Genomic DNA, 16,457 nt, shown 5'->3' with positions numbered 1-16,457 from the left:
TTCTTTACCTGATACTCATAAACCCTGCCTAGGTTTTTTATTTTTGTTTTTAATCACCATTTGATTTTGAACAATGCTGCTGTGAGTCTATTTTTCTCATTTATGTTAATAGCATGATCTACCTTAACACATTAATGAAACTCTGTTCCTTTCAAGATTTTTACTTTCTGAAGAATATAAATCAGTAAAGTCTGCAGAGTTCAAGGAGGAGGTCTTGATGTAGTTGAATATAAAAAAATCCAATATATTTAATCGCAGCATGTATTGAAGTAATGGGACGGAAGTCATTTAAAAATAGATAGCTGTTATAGTAATTTACCCTTCGGCATGGATTTATCAGCCACAGGAGAGAATCAAAAAGTTCTTTTGAAGCACTTGAATTTCCTGTCCTTATTCTGAAAGTTACTTTGAAATTTGAGAGAGAGAAGCATTGCAGCTGTTGGCCAAAGAGCTACCAAATACGACATATGTTTAAAGCAGAGAATGGTGCTAGATTCTTATTGAAAAGGACACACAGAGCCTGATAGTGTCATAAATAACTAACAACAACAAAAAATGGAAATTTTTGAGTGACTTTTAGACTCGGGAAATTAAAGAATCAGAGAATCTTTTTAATGAGGGAAGGGGAACTTTCTTTGCATTTATTAAGATTATCTGAGATATCAAATGCATTTCAGACAGATGGTATAAAGTAGTGTCTGGGTCAGGTGGGGACAATGGCCTTCTGGAATGCATATACCCAGCCACAGAGGGGGCTTCCATTCAGTACCAGTGTCTTGTTACTCTAAGGGAATGCAGGCCTTGCACACATCGTGGGATTTCTTGAGAGAAGACAGTAATCTGGATTTTAATGTGAAAGTTTCCGGGTCACTTTGCACAACTGCACAAATTGTGAACACACAGTATGCACAGTGTATGTAGTATGCCTATTTGTGAACCAAACAAAAGATTGCACAAAGGATAAATTGGCAGGCAGTTTGCAGCGTCTAGTTCAGACTGTTAGAAAAGCCTTTTATTGAACTGAGATCTATTTTTCAGTAGCTTTGGTTCCTTGGGTCTTAGGGTCTTGCAAACAAATGTAATCTTTACACATGCACACAAAAGTATTTAAAATATTTGAAGCCAGTTGTCATATTTCTTTACCTAAATTTAGGGGCTGGTAAGCCAAAGAGATAAATTGTTTGTTATGAATGAATGACAGTGAGTGTAGGCTGGTCCCTACTTTTCTCTTCTCCCTCATCTGAGTGCTAACCATCACTTTAATAATGCATCTGGAATCTTGCCTTAAATCAAATCAACATGACTGGTCTATTGTTTGGAGGCTCTGTCAATCTCTGGCCTACCCAGTGAAGAGTTCTAAGGTCTGCCACCTGTGGGGTCCTACCTGCCAAGTCCCTGAACCCATGAGAGCATGGCCGGCAGGGGATTTGGTGAGTGGGATCCTAAAATAGTCCATTGTGTCCACACCTGATGTTGAGGGAATTTAGCCCCTTGGTGACTTTATGAGCTTTAGACTATATCTTCTCTCACTAATTCCCTCTGTGTGAGGCTGGTCTCTTTTAGACTAAAAAGATCATGCTTAAAAGCCAGTGGTACAGACTATGTACTGAGCTTGCACTGTGTACAGTTCCAAGCACTGCTTTGTGTATATTGTCATTACACGCTCGCAGCCACTCTTTCTTTATTAGAGACAAGGAAGGAAACTGAGCACAAGAAACCCAACCATGACTACACAATTAATCAGTAGTGAAGTAGGGATGCAAACCCAGGAGTGTGGCGTCAGGATGTTTACATCTTCCTTCCTATGGCTCAGCCTAGGTCCCTGGGTCTTCACTACCAGTTACAATGCCTTCACAGACTGGAATTGGACTGTGAATAATACCCACTTTTATAGAGACCGTGATCTACTCTCTGCCCTGTGTCTGGCCCGCAGGCAGCATGACCCCGCCGTGTGCTTCATACTGTCTCTATAGCAACCTGCAAAGACAGTGGCAAGCGCTCTTGGGTGTCCATGTAATGGCCAAGGAAGTCTCGTTGCTTGTTGCTGACCTACCTTGCTCTCCTCCTCTTTTCATCCCATGTTACCTCTAGGCTCTGAAATCACCTTCTACCCTGACTGTACAACTTGGTGTTTGTACTTGGTCTTTTCTACATTTGAACCTTGACCTGCTTTGACTTGACTTTCTAGCATTTAATGCCTCACGCTGTCCTGGCCCTGCTAAACTTCAAACCGACATGGGTTTGCATTTGGATTCTACAACTTCGTGGCTGTAAGATTTTGAGCAAGTTAAATATCTCTCTGAGGTTTACCTTTAGCAAAATGGAGAAATTATACCTTACTTATTGAGTTATGAGAATTAACAAGCAACATATATAAAATGTCTAGCACAGTATATAACACAAAAGTGTTCAAATGATACTTATTATGACAGTCATCATTGGGAAGTAGGAACTGAGTAATTCCTAAGCAGCCCTTTAAAATCTCAACTAAGCCTCAGATAGTTGCCCAGGATAAGATGAAAGTACGTGTTGCAATCTTTGAATAGTTGGCAGCTCCAAGTTTAAAAAACTAGGCCCTAAGATATCCTTATCTATGATAAGATATGAATTTATCAAGAATGATCAATCACAATGATCTTTTATAGTATATGCAATGAAAGAAACATGTAATAATTTTATCATGCATTCATTTAATTAAGCTACTATTTTATTAAAAAATCTGACAGGATTATGTTTATGATTATCTGATTTTTTTTTTTTTTAGCTTTGTTCTACAATCCATCCTCTGTTAAGTACTATCTTTTGGGGGTTCAAACGAACTCCACTTAATAAAAAGTAACCCATTTATTGCTTTTTGATCATTAAGAAATATTTGGAAAATATAGAAAGGTATAGAAAAGAAAATTAAAATTACCCATAATTTTTTTTATAAACCAGAAATAAATGCAGATAACACTTTGGTGTGTATCCTTCTAGTCTTTCTACTTTGTAAATATATAGTAAATAGAGATATAGTGATAAGAAATAAAGATAAGAATTTCCCAAGTCATTAAATCATACTTGAAAAGCAGATTTCAAGTGCTGGTATATGAATACCATCCTGTGGGTATATGGCTGTATGATAACAGTTAACAAGTTATCTGATAAAATTACAATTTTTACTGCTATAAAATTAATACCTTTAAAGGATATGGCTTTCTATTTTTCCTTTCAGCATCTGAATCCTCTTTCTATGTTCAAGACTCATCCCCACTCCCAACTATAGAAGCTGAAAGAGATGCCAGACACTTGATTTGCCAGCCTCCCTTGCAGTTAGAGTGTGGGCTCTCCTAGACCTTGCACAGAAGGGTAGAGGGTTGAAGAAGTGGGGCTGTGCAGAAGAGTGTGCAGTGGTGCCAGGAGGAGCCTCAGGGATGCTTGCAGGGAAGTCACTGAGTTTAAAAGTATGAACATTTTGAGTCTCTTTATTTAAATATCCTCTTAGAAAGCTAATTTAACTTACATTCCTGTAGCCATGAACATAACCATTCTCAGTCTTCTACTTCTAAAACGTGTGTTTGCATTACACACATTACCTCAAAAGTTCTTGTTAAATAGGGTGAAGATGTCAGTATAATGTGGAATTTGGTTTGGGCATAAGCAATTTCACCGCAGTTGCCAACAAGTAACAAAAACTGAGTGCAAGTTGTATTAACACAGGAGAGACAGCAAGCAACAGAAGAATATAATGCTGTGTGTGGGACCCCTTCACCTCCTGGGTAGAATCGATTTGGCCACTTGCTCGGTCTTGGAGGTGCGTGATGCTTGATTCTCCCGTATTGTTTCACAGTTTTTGTCCTTGTCTCCTTGATTTGACAGTCTAATTCTTCTTTACATACTTTTCATTAAGCCAGCTTTCACTTTTTTTAATGAGAAAATCCTGTATTTACTGTAGTACAATATTTCTTTAGTGTTGTAGCTTTTTGTTTGTTTTAATTAGGATTGCTATTGTTTCTGTTAGTGCTCTGGTTACAACATTACACGGGTTTTGCGTGGCCTTCCCTAGCCCTGTTTTTTTCTGTGAACTGTTATTTTTAGAGTGCAGTTCAGCAAAAGGAATTTTCTTAGGAATGCTGCATAGCATTCTGGGCTGTAGCAGAAGCAAGGGCAGTTCCTTCTCTTGCCCCGTCATAGCAAACCCAGAGAGACTTGTTAAACATACAGATTTCAGAATCCACCTCAGATGTGATTCAGAATCTCCAGGGGGGATGGCTCTGGCAGTCTGTTAATATGTGACCCAAGTGATTCTTATGTTATACAAGTTAGGGAAAACTCTGTGCCCTAAGGTGGCACCAAACAGTCATGCTTCCCCCTCCCCAACGTTAACGCAGTATTGCCTTTGAAAAATAATTAATTACAACTATACCACCTTTGTGACTTAAAGTGATCTGGTCCATAGGATCCTCCACTCTGCCTGGTTTTATTTGCAACGGTCTTGTTAAGGCAAGTCTTCTCAGACTTCATTTCATCCACTCACACCAACGATGAACCCAAGTAGCCTGCACAAAGGACCTGCTCTATTTCTATTATGATACATGAACTATCAAGTATGACGTAATAACAAAAGTTTTCTCTTTAAATGATACAGACAGGCTAAGTGAATTTTTTTTTTTTTTTTTTTGCGGTACGCGGGCCTCTCACTGTTGTGGCCTCTCCCGTTGCGGAGCACAGGCTCTGGACGCACAGGCTCAGTGACCATGGCTCACGGGCCCAGCTGCTCCGCGGCACGTGGGATCTTCCCGGACCAGGGCACGAACCCGTGTCCCCTGCATCGGCAGGCGGACTCTCAACCACTGCGCCACCAGGGAAGCCCTAAGTGAATTTTTATACAGCTTTACAAATACTAAGTGCAAATCTTGTGAAGATGGGGCTGAGATGAAGGGCAGGATAAAGATGGTGGGGGAAAGGGTGCTTTGTCAATAGAAACTTCACATGAGTTTAAACAGAAAAGCGCTTTACATTTAGAGGCTGTTTCTGTTGGTTGGTTTAACAGTTTTGGATTTGCTTTCTTGGTCTAGTCTTGAATATTTTAAAGAGGGAACTTTATTTTGTTTACTTTTCCTGTTTGAGCTAAAGTGTAGAAAAGACACATTGTAAGGCTGTCGTAAAAGATTTGTTGTAAACTGTGTAATTTGTTGTAATACTCTGTAAACTCAGAGTAATAAAGATAAACCAACTCATAATGGCAATGCTTAAATTCCAGAAATTTTCTTCCATAACAGCCCTGTTCATTATTCTTCTAGTTACACCTCTGAAGCCAGAAATCCCGTAGTTTACATCAACATTCAATTGGACTTGTTACTTTCTCTGCTTATTAAAGAGAAACCCAATATATACCAGCCTATAAGCAATAAGAAATAGTTGTTTTATATTAATAACATTCCACTCCTTCCAATTATTTCCATGTGGTTAGGTAGGAGGATTTGAATGCACAGCAGTCAGTTTGGGTTGATTATCATGAAGAACCGAAGCAATAATTTTCAGGGCTTTGCATCAAGAGCAGCTTTGAATTTGGGCTCTCGTAGTGCACACCAATACGTTTGTAACTCCAGCAGTAAAGTACTCTTCGTCCCCATGTGAACTGGAAGAGGCCATCTGGGAGGGTGCTGTACACAATATTATGTTATTTGGGGCCTTTACTTAAACTGGGCCCCTTCACACTGGAAAACTGATTACAAAAAAGCAGTTTTCTCATGGTCTGGTTGTTTTTCATCATATCTAAAATCCTAGTGTGGAAGTCTAGGGCATGCAAAAGTTTCGAGCGCTAGCACTGCCATTTAGGGAGTTCTCTTATGCCATTTTTAGTGAGTCAGGTCAGAATTTTCCAGCTGTCCTCTCCACCTACTACAAATACATGAAACCCTAGCAAAGCCCTTTTCACTGGTAAACACTTTCTTTGTTTAATTATAGATACATAATATATTAGTTCATTTTGTTAATTAATTTATTTATTTTTGCTGTGTTGGGTCTTCGTTTCTGTGCGAGGGCTTTCTCTAGTTCTCTAGTTTCTCAAGCGGGGGCCACTCTTCATCACGGTGCGCGGGCCTCTCGCTATCGCGGCCTCTCTTGTTGCGGAGCACAGGCTCCAGATGCGCAGGCTCAGTAGTTGTGGCTCACGGGCCCAGTTGCTCCGCGGCATGTGGGATCCTCCCAGACCAGGGCTCGAGCCCTTGTCCCCTGCATTAGCAGGCAGACTCTCAACCACTGCGCCACCAGGGAAGCCCCTATTAGTTCAATTTCTGTTTGGTATATCAAAATAATTCCACATAAGTCTGATAACACTATATGGTAAGTTACCCTCAGAGATTGAGGCAGAGTTAAGATCAACAGGAAATTTGATCATTTAGAGTTTAAAAGAGTCTTAGATTTCTGTCTTTTCCATCACTTCAACCGAACTTTTATTTCTTAGTTCCACCTTTCTACATACACCCTAAAAGTATTAGTTGTTGTAATGGATGCCATACCATAGCGTACCATCCAGGTCTGGGATGCTCATTCCCCTGGCTGCTGGGAGTGTTGGTGGCTGACAGCTTTCAGCTGACCCCTCTCCATGCATTGCCCTCACCCAAAGCCATGCACCTTCTTGGAGGCAGCCATTCCAAAAAAAGTCACAGTCCTAAATTCAGTTTTCAGAACAAAGGCAATTTCCAACCTAGAACCCATTTACTGAATGAGAGTTCAAAATTCCTGGAGAAAAAAATGCCAGTAATTCCATGCCAAGTATATACAATAATGATGACCCCCCATCCTCCCTTATTCTTTCCCTAAAATGACCTACAGCCATTTACTTGGATATTTGTACAACAGAAAATGGAGAATACATCATTTCAAGGTGTGTCAGATGTGAGGTCTGAGTTGACATTGATGACCCGGAACTTAAGCATCATCATGACTTCCAAGTAATAAATGGGGTCCTGGTCCAGATCCAGCTCACAGTGTACCTCTTGGACTCATGGATGTAGCCAGTGGTCATTTCCTTGGTCCCCAAATGTCTAATTCCAATGGACCCATTTGGTAGTTGGCAGAATATATTGGTGCTTTGGCCTATAAGGCAAGAACTACCATTGTGCGAACAGCCAGGAGTAAATGACAAGTGTAACAACTAAGGCCTAAGGACATGGTGACCAGGGGCTTAGACCTCTTAACCATGGGGGTCTGGGTCACCCCTCTAGCAAGTCAGCTGACCAGCAGAGGTGATAACAGAGAAAGCGGGGAATCTAGAATGGTGGCAGACAAGGAAATGATACTCCACTGTGGCTTTGAGACCACCTGCAGTGGTAGGGCTGTAGTTTTGTTCCACTCACCTTTGTCAGTTTCCCTAGGAAAACAGACCAAACAGAATCCTGCAAGAGCTGGACCCAGAATTTATTATACGACACACATGAATCTGAGTGGCATGAAGGCAGGTGGTAGATGCTGCAATGTGCCACTCAGATCCCCTCTTCACATCTGAGGCCGGCATCTTCCAAACCACTGGGAACGTTACCACGTCAAGAATTGCCTCAGCTGACTAGTGCTGCCTGGTCCAAAGTCACACACACCTGTCCTCAGCAGCCTGTTTCTAATGCCTGGTCAGTGAGGGTGAGGATACAGGCAAACCCTGTTGCCTCCGGGGAAATAACTCTGAAGGGCATCCTAACTCTGGAGCTCCCTGACAGGTCAGGTGAGGCCTTTTTGTGCGACCGCATCAATGGTTCAGCCATCTCCTTTGCTCAGTCAGTTTTACTTCCTTCTCTCTGCCAGGGGGCGTTAATCAAAGGGCATCAACTTCCTGCTTAGGTCTCCATCTCAGAGTCTATTCCAGGGAACTCCACCTAAAGCAGTTATTAAAGCAGAAATGATGCCAGATGTAAGATGTGTGGTCATCTTATCTCATGGAAGCTTCTCTAAGTTCTCTCATTACCCCTCCTGGGTGAACTTCTGCATTAAACAAGCAGCAGAAACCCCTGAATATCCGAAGTTTACTGATGCCCTTCTTTTCTTCTTCCTTATCTCAGCCACCAAAACCTGTTCATTTTTCTTGGTAATGGCTCTTGAGCTAATTATCATCATCATTATTACTATATTTAATGTACATAAGTTGTTTCTTATCTAGTTTAGACTCTTCTCCCCTCCCATGTAGGTATTTCAATTGGTTCTTCACTGATCTCTTGCCTCCTGCCTCTTCATCACTCCTAAACCATTCATTATATACAATGTTTTCTGGTTGATTTCCCCCAAATTCTACATTATAATAGTACCTCACTGCTTATAAAGATGAACTAGCTCAATTACGTAGAAACTGTACTTCTTCGTGTGATGTCCCACAGGCCTCTGCCTTGGGCCATACTGACCTTTTCCTAATCTGTTTTATAAATAGTTACTGAATATTGACAAAGATAAACATGCAAGTCTGCCTTAAAGTTGCTCGGAATGATTTCAGAACTTCTGCTGCTGCCACATTCTATGTGCAACACTATCCCTTGAGTAAATCCTCTCACAAATATTCTTTTAAGAATATAAAATATTCAAGCACAGTGAAAAATACAGAGAATTATAAAGTAACTGGGTACTAGGTTTTAACAGTTTTCAAGCTTATTTAATTTATCTTTAGTTTTTTGATCAATAATTCATTTGAGATGCTCCTGTATAGCTTTTTAAGATCTCATTCATTTCCAAAAATGTTTTTTCATTTTTTTTCTTTCCTCATATAAATATTTAAGGCTATACATTTCTTTTTATATACTGTCTTAACTGCATCCTAGATGTTTTACTATGTAACAATTTCCTTATCATTAAATTTTAAGTTTTAAAAATTATTTTGACCTATGAATTATATTTGTACTTAAATTTCCAAATATATGGAAGTTTTGTGGTTGTTTTCACGTTTTTATTATTTATTTAGAATAGTCTTTGTTAATTTAATGTTTTCTATGTGTTATAAAATAAATTATAAAATTATAAAATTATAAATTATAAAATTATAAAATAAATTTAGGGATATGTTTCCTGTAGATATTGAAGTAATATGTATTTATAAGTTGGGGGTTTATAGTTCTATGCATGGTTACTAAATACAGTATGTATGGTGTCATTCAATCTTTCACTTCTTTAATTCTCTTTTGGATTGATCTCTCAATTATTGAGAGAAGTATAATAACATCATTCACTATGATTATAAATCACTCAACTTTCTAATTTTATGAATTTGCACTTAATATTTTGAGGCTCTGTCATTGGGTACATATGTTGTAATCAGGGAAGGAAAGTCATTTGTTTATCATGCTTGATTTTTAACAACAAATGGCAGGCTCAGGTCTTAACACTGGCTGTTGGGAGGCAATTCTCTGTGAGTTGCTCATGTCTCTGCATCTCTTACAAGTGAGGCAGTGATTGCCCTTTGGTCTGAACTATCTTTTCAAGGATGTTTGTATAGTGATCAACAGTGGAAGATAGGTAGTATATTCCTCTGGAGCAAAGGGCAGGCATACCCATTATAAAAGACTGGGGTTCCCTAAGCTCAGGGTTCCACGCCTGTAACACAACCCATAGGCATCCATTGGGTCCAACACCATTGCTCCTATGGGCCTTGGCAGGGATGAGGGGACTGATGCAAACATGCTGATGCTCATGCTTCTTGAGTAATAAAATCCTTTGTCTCTTTCCCAGAAGGCTTCTACAAGTATCCATGAAACTGTGGCCAGCTAGTATGATAAAATTCTTTGTCTTTATCCCAGGGGTTTTCTACAAGTATCCATGAAACTGTGGCAGGCTAATATGATAAAATCCTTTGTCTTTATCCCAGGGCTCTTCTACAAGTATCCATGAAACTGTGGCAGGCTAGTATGTTACCTCTAAAGTAGGGTAAATCTTAGACCCTTTAGAGTTCTTCACTTCATTTTACAACTTGTCTGTATTGCTGCTGCTATTACTTCCTTCACACTCCACAGTGCCTATTATAGCAAGTTCTATTTGATTTCTGTGGTAGCTGCCTAGAGAATTCTCTGAAACACAGTAACAGTTGTTTATGCTGTTGCTGATAGAACATTGCAAAATGGTGTTTTAACTCCCTCCAAATGGTTTTAGTCTGGATTTTAGCCCTGAAAAAGGTTGAAAAAACTTCCTTCATTCTTTCCCAGCAAAGTCAAACTTGAGCTATAATTTGGGTTTTGATTTGAGATTTGATCTGTCTGCCTTTGCATTTCCTTCAGCATGATTTGAGTGGATTAAAGACTTTTTTAATATTTGCAAATCATTAACTAATATTATTACGTAAATAACTTGACCTAGTTATCAGTTCTGGAAATAAGATCAAAACTTACTTATCCAGATGGTCAGGTTCCTCAGCAGCCTCTTTCAAATAGTCTGCATTCTTCGGCATGCTCTGTCATAATTTTTCACATGTTGTGTGTTCAAGCAATAAACATCATTTTATATTATTCTCTGCAAAAGTAAATGTGTTGCAAGATTAATAATATGTAGCCCATGGCCAAATGGTAATGTTTTTTGCATTTTATGCTGTTTTTGATGAATTACTCCATGGTTGCCCTCTGTGGTGAGAATAATTGAATGCTGGCTGTGATAATTGTTGCAGTTTGCTCAAATTAGGAAAAATTAATGGCCCAGATAAATCCTCAGATTTTCCTGTCTCTTAGAGCTGATTTAGTGAATATTTACTTGTTGTAAGTATAGGAAGTTCTTAAGTAGAGATATAGTTTGAAGTTTGCTTAAATTTTTAAACTGCCCCATAGCCTTTTAAAATTTTAAGAAATTTTATTTACTATTAAGTAAGTACAAAAAGAGATGTATGAAATGCATGTAAAGCGTAAGGAGCCAGGATTCAACAATATATGCATGCCTACCTCCAAATTTAAAAGATAAAGATCGCTACTATCACCTTTGATGTTTTTTGTGAGTGCCTCATTATTTCCACCTATATTCTTGTCCCTTCAGATGTATCCATCCACTCGCTTGAAATTTGTGCTTATAAATCCCTGGAGTTTTTAAATAGATAAGCCACATATATTTGTATCTGTAAATATTTTAGTTTTCTGTTTTTAATCATTACATAAATGTAAAAAATAGCTTATTTATTCTTTCATGACTTCTTTTTGCATTCTGTATTGTATCCTAAAGATTCATCCAGGTCTTTTATAATTTAGATTCCATTCATTTTCATTGTTGTTTAGCATTCCATTTATGGCCATAGCACAATTCATTTATCCATTCTACAGCTGATGGACATTTGTGTTGTTTCCACACCAGTCTTCTAAACAGTGTGATGCTGAACTGTCAGTCTCCTGGCACATGGGTGCAAGAATCCAAGGCAGTAGTCTTAAAACTGGGAAATTAGTACAGGGGTAAACAAATGTTTTCCCTGAGGTATGTGCAGCACACAGTTTTAGGGGGACCAATTTCCAAACCCTTTGCTTCTATGTATACTCTTTCCTAAAATTGATCTCCCTGAGAACTTACCTGAAATGCAGGTCTAACTTGCTCACTTCCCCTGTAACAGTCCTTTTGCCTCACTTCACGAAGGACATGCCTTTCACTATTGGCCCATCTTACTATAATGCTTTATTCAGGGGTATAATAACCTCTAGGGTACCAAACAACAGGACTGTTTGAACTATTGCTCTAGGATAGTGTTGAGAAAGCTCATTATTTGAACGTCTGCCATTACGAGTGAAATTGTGTACCCCCAAATCCATATGTTGAAGTCCTGATGCCCTGTACCTCAGCATAAGTAGCTCAAATATTGATTACAATTTGGTTTTGTAATAGGCAAATTTTCTGTATTCCCATCTACTTATTGATGCTAATATATTTTCTCAGAGCTTACATTTATAGAGACAAAACATAGGAAATGATGCTTAATCCTCTAATTCTAGCAAGAACAATACCTATAAATTAATTCACGACTTTAAAAGAATCATTTCACTTGTAAATCAAAACCACAATGGGATACCACCTCACACCCGTCAGAATGGCCATCTTCAAAGAACACAAATAACAAATGTTGGTGAGGATGCAGTAACAAGTGTTCCCACTTCGTGCACCGTTGGTGGGAATGTAAATTGGTGTATCCACTGTGGAAAACAGTATGGAAGTTTCTCAAAAAACTTAAAACTACCATATGACCTAGTAGTTCCACTTCTGGGTAGATATCCAAACAAAACAAAAACATTGATTCAGAAAGATACAAGGTACATGCACCCCAGTGTTCATAGCAGCATTATTTACAATAGCCAAGACGTGAAAGCAACCTAGGTGTCCATCAACAGATGAATGGATAAGAAAGATGTAATATATATATATCTAGAAATCCAACAATAGGGAACGATTAGGCTAATTATGGTAACTCAACTAGATGGAATATTACTTAGTCATCAAAAATGGTCATTATACAATGATCATTCATTCTAACAAGGAAAATGTTTATAATAAAAGACTCAGTACCAAAACAATAAAAATTCCAAGTTCAAGGTAAAAAAAAAGAATTATTTCACTGAGAGAGATTATTTTTTGCTTATTAGTATTTAGATAATTCAAAAATATATTAATGTTGCTTTGATTATTGTGTATTATTATTTATAAGGTTAACTCAATAGAAAATTAACAAAGACATGATCACAGGAAATTTAAAAAATTGTCATTTAAATTTACAATCTTATTTTTACTATGAGAAGAAATATTAATAAAAGACTTTTAAGTCTAAAATATATGAAGGTAAAATTCAGTTTAAAAAGTAGACTTTAAGAAGATACAGGAAAAAAGAAAAAGCAACACTGAAAAATTTTATTCTGTTGATGTACCTAATTTAGCGTTTTCTAAGTAGTTGGTGAGTTTTAAATTACCATGCTATTTACATTCCATTGGAAACATTTAACGAGATGATGTAATCATTTCATTTAAAAAGATCATATTCACCACATACTGAACAGATATTATTTTCAACTTTTTAAACTTAGGCTGAAAATTTTGGATGGCAATTTAAAAAATATGGCAGAGGGTGTACTTTTACAAAATTCTCTTAGATGTGCAACAAGCAAAAAAGTTTGAAGAACACTGGTCTAATTTCATAAAATATGCTTATCTTCAACTTTACAAAATAATGCCAGGCTGCATAGATACACATATCGGCATGTTGGAATAATTCTTTTTTCCTGTATCCTCACCAGGATTTGGAATTTTCAGATTTTAACACCCCCCCCCCTTCGTTTTCTTAAACCCATGTGGATGTGTATACACTGGTTTCTCATTGTGCTTTTAATTTGGATTTCCCTGGTTAATAAATAGACTGAGCATCTTTTCATATGTTTATCACCATATGGGTTTCCTTTTCTGTAGGTGCCTATTCAAGCTTTTGCCCATTTTTTTTCCTTTGAGTAGTTTGTGTTTTTCTAATTGCTTTGAAATAATTCTTAACATATTCTGGTTACTAACTCTTTTTCAGTTATATGTATAGAAGATACTTTCAGTTCATGAGTTGTATTTTTATTCTTTATAGTGTTATGTGATAGACAAAAAGTTTGAGTGATTTCTTTGTACCTTAAGAAATTTTTCTACTTCAAAATCATAAAAATTATATTGTCAGCTAAAACTTTCCCTTTCACATTTAATTCTTTAATCAATCTGGAATTTGTATGCATTCAATTTCATTTTTTTATGTAGATAATTATTATAGCTCCAATTATTGGAAAACACCATCATTTATTTATTTTTTATTTATTTATTTTTTGGCTGCATTGGGTCTTCGTTGCTGCGCGGGCTTTCTCCAGTTGTGGTGAGCGGGAGCTACTCTTCTTTGCGGTGCACGGGCTTCTCATTGCGGTGGCTTCTCTTGCTGTGGAGCACAAACTCTAGGCATGCGGGCTTCAGTAGTTGTGGCATGTGGACTCAGTAGTTGTGGCTCATGTGCTCTAGACCGCACACTCAGTAGTTGTGGCGCATGGGCTTAGTTGCTCTGCAGCATGTGGGATCTTCCTGGACCAGGGATAGAACCCATGTCCCCTGCATTGGCAGGTGAATTCTTAACCACTGCACCACCAGGGAAGTCCCCGCCATCATTTATTTGCTCATTGCTCTAAAGTGCCAACTCTGCTATAAATCAACTTTCCATTTACATATGTATAGGCCTGTGTCTGTGTCTGGGCTGTCTATTGTTTCATAGAATAACTTGTCACTCCCCGTGTAGCAGAAACTATGTTTTCAGTTCATCAAGCCCATTTACTTCTGGGCACACTGTGCTACCATATTTCCCAGCCCCTCTTACAATTGAATGCGACCATGTGACTGAGTTCTACAGGGGATGTAGACAGAAGTTATGTACATCACTTCCACAACTAGCCCCCAAGTTTCCCTTAGAGAGATGAGATCCTTCATAGTCCTTCATAGATCCTTCATAGTCTCTCTCATCTCTTGCCTGTGGCAGGTGTGGAGGACCCAATGGAGTATTGCGAGTCTATAATCAATGGCAGAGTCTAGGCAAGAGTCCGGGGTTCTGAAAATCTGCATGATTCTCCTCCCAGCTTGTCACCATGTATCTGTCCCTCCTCATCTGCCACCGATGTGCCTTGGACTTTTGTTTTTATTCTCACTTGTTTAAACCGATATAGGTAGTTGAGACCTGAGTGCAATAGACTTAAGATTTTTATACTTGTACATCCTTCCGGTATGCACGTGGGAAAACTGAATAGTGCGACATGATGCTGACTCCATGAGGATATAGATCACATCACTGGCAAAATAGAATCAGGATATTGAATCCATTTCCATAAAATTATACTATCTTTCTGTTAATAAGAGGAAAATAAGACATCTGATCTTTCAGGAGGCCATCAGACACTCTAGCTAACAGTTTATTCCCCATTGAAATAGATAAGGGAGAGATCACACCTTTTTTTGAAGGTACATGAGAAAGTAACTAGGTCAACTACAAAAGATAGGTGTGAAGGTGCCAGGATTGAAATGCATATTTTTTAAATATTTGGAAACTTTTAAAATTCTAAGCACAGCTCTGCTCCAATGAATGGTGAATACTGTCAAGAGTTGCCTACTTTTTTTCTACCTGGAAAGAAATCACATTAAGAATTTTTTCTTTGAATTTAAGGGCGAATGTTTGACATCATTTTTACAGTCCTTTGGTGATGTGGGTAAGATGTCTGTGCTGCCTTCATGCATTTGGAGAACGCATAGTGAGCACAGCTCCTGGAGCTGGCTCTGTTTTATACTCTGGATCTCCTGCATAACTTAGTGACTTTGGGCAAGTTACTTAACCTCTCTGCGTCTGATCATTTATCCACAAAACGGAGATGACAGTGGTCTCCTTGCATAGGACTGTTATGAGGGGTACATGAGATGGTTTATGTAAAGCACCTAGAACAGTGCCTAGGCGTAATAAGTCTTATTAAATGTGGGTTAGGTAGTGTGAGAAATCTGAGCTAATGACAAATTTGAGGAGACAGAAAAGATAGGTGGACAAGGTTAAAAATTCAAATTGATGAATGATTGTGGAATTATAAAGATATGTTGCTCTGATAGAATATTCTGGTAAAAATTAAAATGTATACTGATCTTACAATCTGATATATCTGCCTTTGGCCATTAGGAAAACTACAGAAAAAGCCTTTACACAATGAGTAATTTTTTCAAAGGCAGTTGCTAAAGGAGCTCAAATTATTGTCTTCCAGTGAAAAATATTATTGTATTTGAAAAATTATGAAGCAAATGACTCTTTATTGATACATAAGCACATGCAATATACAATTGGAATATTATAATGAAGGGTACAAATAGCCTTTGTCAAAAAGGAGATAAATAATTGTTCTGTCACCTTCCCTCAAATATTGTCAAATATATTTTAGGGTGATCACTGCATAAACTCAGAAAAGACAAAGAGGACAAGAGAATTAAAAATATATGATGCTTTATTGTCAAAAATAGACAAACTTTAATTTCCTTTAACAGGAATATTAACTTAAGAGTCTCTATAAGTCACCACTATTTTGTGAGTGTAAAAGACAAGAGAGTCAAAGACAACTGTTAGTAGAAAAAGGACAACAGTTTTACATCCATGCCAGAGACTCCTCGCCCACAGAATTACAGTGACCTTCAGAGCCCTGGACAATAATAGACATGCAAAACAAGCTCGACTTATCCTGGCCCAGTCCTGTAAGATTGGCTTTGTGGTATCTTTCCAAGCATTTGAAGAGTTCAGTTTGCTAGAACACTTACTGATTTGAATAGTGAAATTTTAGGGCATTTATGGGAATAGGATCACACCTGCTTTTGAATTACACCAGGATGAAGCCATGGTCTCTACAACCCTGGCCTCAGGTATGTAAAGTGGTGCTAAGGAGACCTGAACAAGCTCCTTATCCAGGACCTACAGCAAGGATGTGAAGGTCTTCCTGGATGAACATTATAATGTGTTGGCT

The sequence above is a fragment of the Leucopleurus acutus genome (genome assembly GCF_964270905.1).
Source record: "Leucopleurus acutus genome assembly, chromosome: 4".
Classification (NCBI taxonomy): domain Eukaryota; kingdom Metazoa; phylum Chordata; class Mammalia; order Artiodactyla; family Delphinidae; genus Leucopleurus; species Leucopleurus acutus.
This window is presented reverse-complemented; position numbering follows the sequence as displayed.